We start from the raw sequence: 14454 nt of genomic DNA, 5'->3' as shown, positions 1-14454 counted from the left end.
AAAAATTACATTTTATCAATAATTTGAACTTTCTTTACATGAAGGTTTTTGTTTTTTAGGATTGACAGTGGTTTATGATAAAAATTTCTCAATTGATCAAATTGTCATACTTCGAATTATAAAAATCTTAATAATAAATTGACATGGAAAATGAATAAATTGTAAAAACTATAATCTTGAACATCTATTTGAGATATCATAGATTGATATCTTATATCTCACTGTATTTTAAATTGCATCATAATATTTCAAATATTATAAAATACGGGTAGATTGATAAAACAATATAAAAGTCTCAAAGCACCCTTTATTTTTAGAAATAATAATACTTTTTACTTTTAATTTAAAAATTAGCCCATGTGAATGAAGTGTTTTCAAATATTATGTCTGTAGATTGATATCTGTATTGAAGTACAGTTTTAATACTATATTTTATTATCATACTACTACTACAGTAAATTGTGACAGTTGTTGGCAATGAATAATAAATAATTTATTGGTCAATTTCCTATCAACAATAATAGCTGGCCACTCCACCGAGTACGGTACTGAATTTAGCCGTGACGGAGAGTCCAGTACATTGGACGTGGTTGAGAGTTTCGCCGCTAGATGGCATGAGCTGTCCTGCTGTGATTTTCCATCCCAACTCTAGCCTTCTATTCTTGCTTTTGCGGACTTGTCTTATTTTGTAGATTGTCTTTTGCAAAACTGCGTTTTGAGTGAAACTAAAACATACATACTTCTATTATAGCTTTGATTTTACTTTTATTCATCCTTGCAAATTATCGCTGTTATAGAGAAAGTTATGAAAGTATCATGATTTTTATATTTAGCCTACTAACTTTTTAATAATATGAAACTTATGAACTATATTTAGAACATAAAATTAATTGCATATTATATAACTTTACTTTAGAATAGCTCTTCCATGCTTCAATACAATACTTTTTAATAATTATTTTTTCTTCATTCTTGCAGGTGAGTTCTACTTAGACTATTGATCAATTCAAAATCATTACCTTCATTCAAAATCAACAATTTCTATTGGTGAGTAAATAAATGTTTTATTTATGTATATGTTTCTTCATATTATATATATTTTGTATTATATTATCTAAGTTACCTATTCAGCTTCCTTGAACTGCATCTATTAAACAACATTATTTATTGTTAAATAACATTGAATAAACAACATTATTATACAACAGATAATCAATTATTGTAAGCTACAGTTCCAAAACTGTCTTATTAAAACAACGTGTACCGTACCAGTATCATCTATTGTATTGTGGTTTTTCATTTCTATGTATATTTTAATTGCTAAAACATCTTTTCTCACTGATGATCACATTTACATTTGAATGAAATATATTCTTTGAACAGCTACATCCAGTATTCTAAATACAGCGTAAACTAATAAAATTATACTACTGATAATGAAGGACGTATAATTGCATCTGAATCAACTATTATACAAAGTGTGGCAGTGAAACCTCCTTTTTTCAAGTAAATAAAACTCTTTGTATGGTTCAGAAAGTTTGTAATTATTTTTTGTAATGTAGACACATATATAAAGTTTCATTTCAATCAGTTTTGAATATCAAATCAGTTGATGACATCCCCCATTCTCCATACACTGAGTAAACCGATTTGATGACTCCTGCCAGCATTGCAGGCGTTATGCTAGCAATAATTTCCTCCCTGAAATTGGTTTTCAAATCTTGTAGGGTCCTTGGACGGTTCAAATAAACAAGAGATTTCAAATACCCCCTTGGAAAAAAATCACAATGGTTCAAAAATATGTATCAACGGCAAATGCACGCATTTGTTGCAATGCATGATGGCAAATGAACATGTCGGGAAGAAAACTTTATGATCTGACCTTTCTAACGAGACCAAATTTACTCTACTACGACATCAGCTGACTGAATGGCGTTTACTTTAAACTAGTAGTTCTGTGAACAGTAGACCTCGCGCTCAGTGAGTTACATTGACCTGTTGTTATGTTTTCTCAAAAATTAATAAATAATTTATCAATTAAAAATGTCTAGAAAAAATCCTAAATAAACATAGAGCTTTCTGTCCTATATCGTACCGTGACGTGTCGTCCCGGAATGTGAGTGTGAGCGCTGTTATCAGGTCTGGCTGCTACTGTCTACAACGTTGATGGAAAGATACAATTTTCAAGATGTTCGATGTTTTTGAACGGGTAGTATTATAGTCAGCTGGCTACTAACGTTAATGGAAAGATACATTTTCAAGTTGTTCGATGTTTTTGAACGGGTAGTATTATAGTCCACTAGACAGCTAATTTATGATGAATAATTCTATAGTCTGATTTTTACGGTAATATTGGCGTATCCAAAGACCTTAAAGAGATATAGACCCACAATGCCTATGCCTTCCCAATGATAGCTCTTACTTGAAATTGAAGGCCGCCATTGGGGTATTTTAGCACGAGATATTATATAATATATTTGTAATACTATAGATCACAAAGGCATTGGTGGCATTGGTATGTAATAATCTTATGTGTTGCCCCCTCAATGGCGGATTTCAATTCCAAGTACGACACTACCGCTGCATGTGAGTCTATGCATCTTTAAGGTCTTTGAACGTATGAAGGAGGCTCCTTTTTCCGTTTATATTATCCTTGAAATGCAAAATTTCCAAAAACCTTGTATATATGTCGACGAGCAATTTAAAAAGGAACATACCTGTCAAATTTCATGAAGATATATTACCGCGTTTCGCCGTAAATGCGCAACATAAAAACATATAAACATATAAACATATAAACATATAAACATATAACATTTAAACATATAAACATATAAACATATAAACATATAAACATATAAGCATATAAACATATAAACATATAAACATAAAACATATAAACATATAAACATATAAACATAAAACATATAAACATATAAACATATAAACATATAACATATAAACATATAAACATATAAACCTATAAACATAAAACATATAAACATATAAACATATAAACATATAAACATATAAACATATAAACCTATAAACATATAAACATATAAAATATAAACATATAAAATATAAACATATAAACATATAAACATATAAACATATAAACATATAAACATTTAAACATTTAAACATTAAGGGGAATGCCAACCGTCGACTTGAATCTTAGACCCCACTTCGCTCGGTCAAAAATAAAGTTTTGCTGCCGCACTCTGTATATATTGAAGGCGAAGGATTTTCATTCTTATGTAGGCCTATTTTCCTATGTATCTTTTCCCATAGATGAGTACTTTTGAATGAAATATATACTCTGAACTATATCTAGTAGTCTACTCCAAATACATCTCTAACAAATAAAATAAAACCCTTGGTAATATAGGGCGTATAATTGCATATTATGTTCTACATACAACAATCCTCATGGGATAATTGAATTATTATTTTCCACTGTCACAACCACAGGGCGTTATCTGTTTGAGAGGAAGTGGCTGCTATGGGTGTATACAACCAGATTGAGTCATAACTATTACGAAAATCACTTCATACTGACAGGTATCCTCATAAAAACTATCAAGACTTCCCATTTATTCGATTCTGACTGAGTAGAGTCGATATCTATATGGATAAATGTAGTGTGTTTCACTGATAACTGTCAGTATTCTTCATAGATAACTTCAAAGCTTCACATTGAACTAATACTGACCGCAGTCTGTGATAGGGAACTTCCTCTGTAATCTTTCTATTCTGAACTCCACTTGAAACGAATTTGCAACTGATCGGTTTTTTAGTTTGTGTTTTGCTTTCAGTTTGTGTTAGCTTTTAGTCTATGTTTTGGTTTCGCGATATTAACTTCCGGCAGAGAAAACTTATACGATTGTTTTATTTTCTTTGCTTTAGGGTCGGCCATCTTGGTTTTTATTGAAATGTTGTTGAATCTTTGTTTTCGAGTTTATAGATGATGATGATTGGAGAAAGGAGTTGGGTTTTTGATAGATGTTAGGGAGAAAAGTGAAAGTTTTGTGTGGATATTAATAGGAAGACCTGGGGTGTTTGAATTTGTGTGAAAAGTGTGATAATAATATTTATTATTTAAAGATGATAGTTTCTTGATCCATTCTGAGCTTCTATGTATTAACACACTTTTTTCTATGTATTTAAACACGACATGCAATCAAATATTAAGTAAATAATTAAAACTGATCAATATTCAACACTGTTGAAAATTGATCGCTAGACGGTCGAAAGTACTTCAGACTGTAAGTAGAAGTTTTCAATTATTTACTTAATATTTGACTGCATGTCGTGTTTAAATACATAGAAAAAAGTGTATTTATTTACTATACAAATGACACTATAGTTATTTGTGAAACTAGTGCGCAAAGTGACAGTTTGCTGCACCGAAAGAACGTTTACGCCCGAGCCGTAGGCGAGGGCGGAATGGTTTCTTGAGTGCAGCAGAGGAACTTTGCGCACGTATTTCACATTAAGTTTTTCCTACAGTTACCATTGAATATGAAAAGTGGGTAATTATGGTAAAATTGCCTGAAATGCATCAAATGTTTTTCTGTGTAATTTTATTATTGATAAAAACTTTAATTTATTGTCAATTGAATAAAAATGTTGTCCTTGGTTATAATATATAATGTAATAATTAGCGCGTTGTGCTGGTTGCACCTCTGCTCACTATAGCAGCCACAGCAGTCACTGTTACCAACTTCATTTTGATTTTGCTGCACTGTTGCTCCATATAACCTACTAAGTATTTTGCGTTGCCATGTTGCAAATCTGGAGTGCAGAAAAAATTTTCCCGCACTAGAGTGGAAAAGTGATTCTTTGCGTTCTGTAATCAGTGCAGCAATGGCCACTTTTCAACGTAACTGTAGGAAAATGTAATAACATATTTGTAGATAAAATAATAAGGTAGTCCTTGTGCTATTTTTCTTCCAAATTTATAGGTGACAAAGTCCAAAGTAAGCTTAGAATTCCACTTCTACAATTTTTATGAAATTTTAGTTCCAAATAAACATGGAAGTTAAATGAATGTAGGTGGCTTATATTGATATTGAGTTTCAATAGTTTATTCATAGCAAATTATTGGTTGAGATTAATTAAAGTTTTCACTAATATTCGAAACTGGTCAGTTAAACTTATTTATTTAATGAGAATAATTATTGTCGAAGTAGATGGTTTTGATTAGATGGTCTTTACCAATTCACTAATTCAAGCAATGTAGAAATTATATAGAAAAAGGACAGATTTATCGTTGATTTAGGCATAATGTGGTGTTGGATAAGATTAAAAATAGTTTAGTAAATTCTACCAGAGTGTGAAATTGTTGAGATCTTTGGATAATTTGAATGAGGAAGCATGGAACGTAGGCCTATATCATAATGACTAATTAGTGGGTTTACTTTACATGGTTTTTAACAATGGAAACAATTATTGATAATTATATCAAGTTTCTTGCATCAATTTCTAAAATTGATGTTATTTACGTCAATTATTAAGTCATAGAGAAATTTTTGAAGGGGGTTTTTGATGTATGTTGACTATGGAAAGTTTGAGGGTTTCAACTATAGTGAGGTCCACGTTATAATAACAGTGTTTAGTTAGCAATGGTATTGCTATCCTTGTCTTTCATTCAACAAAGCGGATAGCGCTATCTCTTTCTCGCTTTGTTCTGTTGCCAGATCGTCTTTTAACAATGTAGAATTGATAATTAATTAACAAAATATTTCATCTCAATTATGAAAATCCATTATGGCATTATTGAAAAATATAGTTCCTTGCTTAATAAAATATAATTGATTATTCTAAACGTGAATTAAAGTTAGTATTACATCAATAAACCTTTATCAGCTACCGTCTATAGAAGGCATAGACAAGAGAGAGGTTCGGCAACGTTGTTCTCCTATCTTTCTCCACTGCCATTATAACGTGGACCTCACTATAGTGATTGTTGACCCTACTTGAGTTGATTATTTTATTCTTCTAGTGAAAATATCTTAATGTTACCAAAATATTTATGATAAATTCTCTTCAACTTGTATCTATCCATCTCTTTCTATTCATCAAAAATGTATTGTTGATGGCTTCAAGAAGGACTTTCTCCATAAATTTTCCTTTTTAAGTGTCTAATCGATTTAGAAGTCAGTTTGAAGTGTTTCTTCCGTAAAAATCTTGTACAAATTAACTTAGCCCTTGTAGAAGTAATATCTACTTCTATAAACAGACATGGAGACAAGATTCGATTTTATTATTCTGACAACGCACCAACGTTTTCCTTTTGACGGTACCTAAGTTTCTTCTTCTTCTTTTTCTTCTTCTTCTTCTTCTTCTTCTTCCTCGTCTTCTTCTTTCATAGAAATATGATTTATGTGGCCTCCATTCATGGTTTCAAACTCAGCCGGTGTCTCCTCTTTCCGCTATATGTACGTGATGAGTCTGCTTTTGGACTACTTCTTCACACCATCCATCCTTCTCTGTTCTTCTTCTCTATTCCTTCTGTTCTTCTTCTTCTCTTCTCTAAGGTTGTGCACTTTGCATTCTCAATTATGTCGTCATTTTTGTGCGGCTTGCCGACGCATCCATTTATGTTTGTGAAGCTATTTATTCACCTCTGCCATGGACGTCTTTATTTTACAAAGTTCAGGTGCTTCACAAGAGCTGAGTGCTGTTTGAAACTTACAGACCGTTAAACTGTGACTATAAGCTCTCGGTTTCAACGGAGATTTTGTCTGGTTTTAGAGCTTCTTACTCAAATATTCTATTCCTTCTCCTCAATTATGTAGAATGTTTAGTAAGAATGTAGGTTGAAAATGGGGCTTCAGTTTCAACGTTTCAAGAGAGATTTTGTCTCCTTGCTCAATATTCTTTCTTTTTTGTCAATCATGCAATTTGATAAGTTAAGGAGGAATCTAGATTAGAAATAAGGCTGAAGAGATAAGGCTATCAAAAGAGAGCTAGAGAGTCGTCTATTCCTTAGATAAAGTTAATTAAGCTAATTAATATTAGCTTTGATTCCTAGATTCGTGGTATCTTTGGTACCCGATATTAACAATAAAATGGAATTTCTATCTGTATAACTGTATAATTCTCCACTGCCTTTTTAACGTGGACCTCACTATAAATGTTTTTTCCTCCACCTACTGTCTAAAGTACTTACTTTACTCCCTGAAACATAATACTAAAGTGTCACTTTTTCGCTCTAGGTAGTAAAAAACAGAAAACTCCCTAGGGAGTAAAAGTGACTCCATTTAAATAACATGGGAAGCATCTCTATTTTAAAAACTTACATGGTAATAGGTTAGAAGGTCTAAGCTCAGAAGAGAAAGCGTAATAGAGGTGTCTGTCATTGAGTCAACTGAATTCAATACCACAACCAGAAATTTGAACAAATCATGAAATATATGTTTGTATGATATTATATTCTAATATTAGTAGACGATAAAAATTTATACAATTTTTAAATTATTTTATTCTATTCAAAATACCAGCCAACAAATATTTTTGATCTGCATTCTGCAATTCAAATCTGAACCGCGTGATCTGGAGTCAGCCATTTTTGGGAGCCCAGCTAATATAATTGTTACACTTGGCCGATAGATAGCGCAATCAGCAGTGCCTATCAGACGACCGGTTTTTAGGTTTTAGATTTTAGGTTATGTTGTTAGGAGACATTGTCACCAATACGTAAGTTATTAGAATGATTTAATTTGCAGTTTCTATAAAAAAATGTAGATGGAGGAAAAATGTTGTGTACATCACGAGCGAAAAATACTTTTTCTCCCTTAGGAAAATTGCTGCCCTCGGCTTCGCCTCGGGCTTCAACTTTTTCCCTCAGGGAGAAAAAGTCGTACTTTTCACTCTAGATAAACAAATAACTATTATCAACAGACTGTACAAAAAGAATTTGTCTTTTTCAATAAATAAGTTTTGATTTCAACCAGCAAATCTATAAATAATGGAATTCACAAGTACCAATTCATGATGATCAAATGAATTTGTAGGACAGGTTAGTCCAAGCCTGAATCCTCACTATGTAGATGTAGCCTCCTCATAAAATAACCAGCCAAGCATAAATATTATAAGCAGCAGGCAGATCTGTGTTATCGGTCAATGCTTGTGGCTTGTGTCTGTTACTAATGAGAGTTATATGCGGGTGCCTGTGATAATGATGTTTCTAGTTTGCTATTATAGCTCTGTGGTGCCTTTGGTAATAATGGACCTTTTTCGCTGTTATAGCTCTATAGTTTGCTCTAATTATAGTCTGACAGCTCTTCAGGCGATTCATTGGGAGATAGCTCAGTAGTCTTGCACACATGGGTCTGAATTTAGTCTACTTACTGGTGAGCCTTGGATTGGTCACTAGTTGTGTTAGAGAAAGATGTTTTTAGTTGGTGTTCAGTTCATTATTAGTGTAGAATTGTGCAAATTCAGTGATAAAGGTTCATTATATGATCTATGTGGTATTCGTTTTTTGAAATTTGTGTTTTATTTGATCAAGTTGGCTTTGGATTGGTCACTAGTTGTGTTAGAGAAAGATGTTTTTAGTTGGTGTTCATTATTAGTGTAGAGCTTGTGCAAATTGAGTGATAAAGGTTCATTATATGATCTATGTGGTAGTCTATTCGTTTTAGAAATTTGTGTTTTATTTGATCAAGTTAGCTTTGGATTGGTCACTAGTTGTGTTGGAGAAAGATGTTTAGTTGTGTTCAGTTCATTATTAGTGTAGAGTTTGTGCAAATACAATGAGAAAGGTTCATTAATATGTTTCAAGTGATATTAGTTTTTGAAATGTGTGTTTTATTCGATTAAGTTAGCTTTGGATTAGTCACTAGTTCTGTTAGAGAAAGTTGTTTAGTTCATTATTAGTGTAGAGTTTGTGCAAATACAATGAGAAAGGTCAATTATGATCTATGTGGTATTCGTTTTTTTGAAATTTGTGTTTTATTTGATCAAGTTAGCTTTGGATTGGTCACTAGTTGTGTTAGAGAAAGATGTTTAGTTGTGTTTGGTTAATTATTAGTGTAGAGTTTGAGCAAATACAATGGGAAAGGTTTATTCGTTTTTAAAATCTGTGTTTAATTTGATCAAGCTGATTTTTATGAATTCCTGACCGGCAATTTAGAGGTACTGGGTTCGATTCCCGGGCTGACAAATAATTGTTGAATAGTAGGGCTCATCGAATTTCCATCTAGCTGTTTACCCTGTTATCAATATTTGCTGTAGCAGAAGTCTTTGGGGTGAATTACAGCATTTTATTTTGATTTTCGTTGTATAATAATATTTGGCTTTTTTATGTGTTATGCGATTAGGCTATGTTCATAATCAATGTAGAGATTGAGCAAATACAATGAGAAGGTTTTTTGATCTGTTCTAAGTGGTGTTAGTTTTTTGAATTTGTGTTTTATTTGATCAAGTTAGCTTTGGATTGGACACTAGTTGTGTTGGAGAAAGATGTTTAGTTGTGTTCAGTTAATTATTAGTGTAGAAGAGTTCGAGCAAACACAATAAGAAAAGCCTAGTTTTCATTAGTCGTGTTTGTGGTACTCTGGGCAAGTAATAAATAGTAGTTCTGTGAACAGTAGACCTCGCGCTCAGTAAGTTACATCATAGATAAAGGAGCTTAAGATATGCTCTTGTTGTGTGAGTAGATGTGTAGATCACTCATAAGATATGCTCTATATTTCTTGTCTCTGATTACATTGACCTGTTGCTATGTTTTCTCAAAAATTAATAATAATTCACAATTTCAATTTATAATAGGTGTACAAACATGAAAGCAATCCATAGATAATTATAATTCAATAATCATATAATATGATTCAATAATTTGGACAGTTATTATCCAATAAAATGGAAATCGCAAAGGATATTCTGTACTAACAGTGGATAGTAGTATGTGTTGTGTTGAAGTGAATATTATAGGAGATGAGTGGTGAAATATTTAGTGTAAATCAGTGATAAAAATTGGAATGATGTTTTCACCTCTGCAAAAGTCCTACAGACAAATCCGACGTCGAATCAAGCATGCTTCAACTGCTCCAACGCTTATTCTCTACAGACGGTCACTTGAATGTAAGTGAATTGATTAAGTAATAATATGAATTTTGATAATCTAAATTAATATAAATTGATCAATTTTTTTTAATTTGAAAACATAAAATGAATTAGTAAACATCTGCCAAAAACAAATAGTTGAAGATAAAAACACGCTTGGCGGGGCACACACCGATTAGTCGAGACAAGACTAGACACGTTTAGTCACAATACTTCACATTGCTGCTTATGACGCAACTCACACCGATTAGTCATTGCAATTAGACATGTCTACATGAGCAACTATGTGGAGTATTGTGACTAAACGGTGACTAAACTAATCGGTGTGTGCCCCGCCAAACGTGTTTTTATCTTCAACTTTTTGTATTTGGCAGATGTTTACTAATTCATTTTATGTTCGTCTTCTTTTCTCGTTTAGCCTTACACGCAATCTTATCTCATCATATTTATTCTGCTTTTCGTTTTCTTTTACTCATCCACCTCCTTCTCCCTCTTCACCGCCTTCTCCTTCTCCTTCCTCTCCTCCTCCTTCTCATCCCTCTCATTCTCTACCTTCTTCTTCTCCTCTCACTTCTCCTCTTCCTGCTACTCCTTCTCCTTCTCATTCTTCTCCACTTTTTCCTCCTCCTCCTTCTCTTCCCTCTTTCTCCTTCTACTCCTTCTCCTACTCACTCTCCTCTTTCCTCTCTTTCTCAGTCTTCTACTCTTTCTCCTTCTTCTCCTACTCCTACTCTCTCTCCTCTTTCCTCTCTTTCTCAGTCTTCTACTCTTTCTACTTCTTCTCCTACTCCTACTCTCTCTCCTCTTTCCTCTCTTTCCCCATCTTCTACTCTTTCTCCTTCTCATTCTTCTCCTCCTTCTCATCCTCATCATCATTTCCACCTTCTCCTTCCTCTCCTTCTCTCCTCCTCCTCCTCCTCTTCCTCCTCCTTCTGCTACTTCTCCTTCTTCTCATTCTTCTCCACCTTCTCCTTCTCTTCCTCCTCCTTCTACTCCTTCCCATCATTCTCATCCTTCTTCTCCTCCTCCTTCTCCACCTTCTCCTTCCACTCCTCCTCCTCCTTTTCCTTCTCCTTTACCTCCTTCTCCACCTTCTCCTACCACTCCTCCTCCTCCTTTTCCTCTCCTCCATCTCCTTCTCCTGTTATCCCTCCTATTCCTCCTACTTCTCTCCTTTTCTCTTCATCCTCCCTCTCCTCCTCCTTCTCATCCTTCTCTACCTTCACCTTCTTCTCCTCCTCCTCCTGCTACTTCTTCTCCTCCTCCTCCTTCTCCTGCTACTTATCCTATTCTTCTCCTTTCCCCCCTCTCCTCTCTTCACCACTTTCACCACTATGTCCCTCTTCCTCTTCCTTTTCCTTCTCTTCTCTCTCTCCTCTCCGTCCTCTTTCTCTTCCTTTCCACTCTACCTCTTCCTTCTACTCTTCCTCCTTCTCATACATGATGTAATATTTTCAAGCAAACTGCACCTTGTGTCAGAGAGAACTTGAGATTGTTTTATTCTATAGTGAGGTCCAGGTTATAATGGCAGTGGAGAAAGATAGGAGAAAAACGTTGCCGAACTTCTGTCTTGTCAATGCCTTCAATAGACTGTGCAGATACAGGTTTATTGATGTAATATTAACTGTTCACTCTCGTTCAAAATAATCAATTATATTTTATTAAGCAAGAAATTATATTTTTCAATAATTTCATAATGTTTTTCATAATTTATTAAGATGCAATATTTTGTTATTTTATTATCAATTCTACATTGTTAGAAGACGATCTGGCAACAGAGCAAAGCGAGAAAGAGATAGCGCTATCAGCTTTGTTGAATGATAAACAAGGATAGCAGTAACATCGCTAATCAAACACTGTCATTATAACGTGGACCTCACTATATGTTAGTGTATTCACATACACACTTACTCACGCACATGGGAGCGCATGATCTCAATGTTATCTGATACTTTTCACCTTTAGTCTCCTTCACATCTTCATGCACTTTACAACGTCTTTCGCTCGGGTGTGAAAACGGGATCAAGGAGTAATTTGATATCACTTCTTGAATAGAGCGGAGTCCAATTGAAATGTCTTGAATAGAGACAAGACAGAGTCTTGAGTTTTAAAGATTAAAGTTGTAGCTGCAAGCTTGATGATACTTTGTAAGGATAGAGTATCAGTTTTAGTGGAAATAAATCTTGGGTTGAAAAATTGTAGGTTATAATCAGATAGATAATAATATAAAAATTCATAACTGGCAAAACATTTAGTAAACAGGATGTAAGATACTAAGTTCCAGTGAAATTTACGAGTATTCAACTCAAATTTCTCTTTTGAAAAACCTTCATTCATCTTGTTCCATAAAGTGAAAAGTACACAATATTTTAAAACCTCTATTAATAATAATATTCTTGGTTTATCTCCATTTTGATAAATCTTTATCAATCTTGTTCCATGGAGTGGAAACTACTTAATACAGTATTTCACAACCTTTATTGATATTATTCATGGTTCGTCCAGCTCCATAGAGTGAACAGTACCATAGGCACCTCTAATACAAGGCCCAGGCCTACGATATTGCAACGTCGCAGTGTAGGCCTAGAATCTAATACATGATTGGTGAAGAAGATCATCTGGTAAATACCAGAATTTCCAAATCTTTTTCACCAATCATGTATTAGATTCTAGGCCTACGCTGCGACGTTGCGATATCGTAGGCCGGGGCCTTGTATTAGAGGTGGCTATGACAGTACACATTTTATACTACTGTACTGTATCTTCAATATAGAAATGAATTAAATGTTTTCATATTGGAAATAGTAGAAAATTAAATAGATTTCTATTCAATCCGTCAGTAACCGTACTTATACTTGTTTAATACATCCATATACCTATTTCGGACTATGAAAGAGTCGAAATATAATTTTTTTATGAAGAGTCGAAAATCATATTTCGGACTATGATTTTCGGACTAAGAATAATGGAACCTTATATATGAATTTGGGAGAGGAATAGCACAAGGCTACCTTATCTTTCCTTTCACTATTATTTTGATGATGTACTTGTTATATGATTATAACAAAGGCTTAAATATCTTGTAATAATGTTATTTATGAATGTTTTTTAATTTATTAAAAAACATTTGCTAAATTTCTCTTGATAAATGGATTTGAAAAAATCAAGAATTCAATCAATCAACTCTTTCACGATTAAAATAATGGAGCATTCATGACTTAACTTCAATTAGGATTGTAATAGCTTTCAATTACATCACAAACTGAGGAACAGTTTCTTCTCATTCGTGTTTTATCAGTTCTCACGCCTGATTGGACACTAATTAATCCAATCAGAAGACTCTCGCTGTCTTACATCATTGATGCACGTTTTATTTCTGTAACCTATACGATACCAGAGAAAACTTACACGCTCTAAGATTGTTTTATTCTATGACGATACATTGAGTAATTGAGGTTGCAAATTGGATACAACAGCTTTGCATCATAATCACCATTTATTTCATTTCAACGACATTGAACTATAGTTCTTTAGAAATTGATAATCATTTAACTTGTTCTAAACAACATTTTTGATATCAAATTCGAATTCAATTTATAGTTTATGTAAAATAAGTTGAGACTTGGCCTTCCATCCGAAGAAATTACAGGGTTGCCAAATCGTGTAGAATTGCAACTTTCCTAAATTTCCAATTCAACGTCAGAATTGGATGTAGAATATCATTCCCGATGGTTTTCAATGTTTTTCAATGTTTTTCAGTGTTTTCCAATGTTTTTTCAGTGTTTTTCAATGTTTTTCAGTGTTTTTCAATGTTTTTCGATGTTTTTCAATGTTTTTTCAGTGTTTTTTCAATAATTTTCAATGTTTTTCGATGTTTTCCAATGTTTTTCACTGTTTTTTAATGTTTTCCGATCTTTCTCGATGTTTTTCAATGTTTTTTCAGTGTTTTTCTGTGTTTTTCAATGTTTTTCAATGTTTTTCAGTGTTTTTTCAGTGTTTTTCGATGTTTTTCAATGTTTTTCGTTTTTTTTCAGTGTTTTTCAATTTTTTTCAGTGTTTTTCAATGTTTTTCAAGGTTTTTCGATGTTTTTCAATGTTTTTTGATGTTTTTTGATGTTTTTTGATGTTTTTTCCATGTTTCTAAAGGTTTTTCAATGTTTTTTCAGTGTTTTTCAATGTTTTTCGATGTTTTTCAATGTTTTTTCAGTGTTTTTCAATGTTTTTCAGTGTTTTTCAATTTTTTCAGTGTTTTTTAATGTTTTTTCAGTGTTTTTCAATGTTTTTCAAGGTATTTCGAGGTTTTTCAATGTTTTTCGATGTTTTTCAATGTTTTTTCGATGTTTTTCGATGTTTTTCAATGTTTTTTCAGTGTTTTTCAGT

This window comes from Nilaparvata lugens, chromosome 7 (genome assembly GCF_014356525.2).
Source record: "Nilaparvata lugens isolate BPH chromosome 7, ASM1435652v1, whole genome shotgun sequence".
NCBI lineage: Eukaryota > Metazoa > Arthropoda > Insecta > Hemiptera > Delphacidae > Nilaparvata > Nilaparvata lugens.
Note: the sequence above shows the minus strand (reverse complement) of the source record.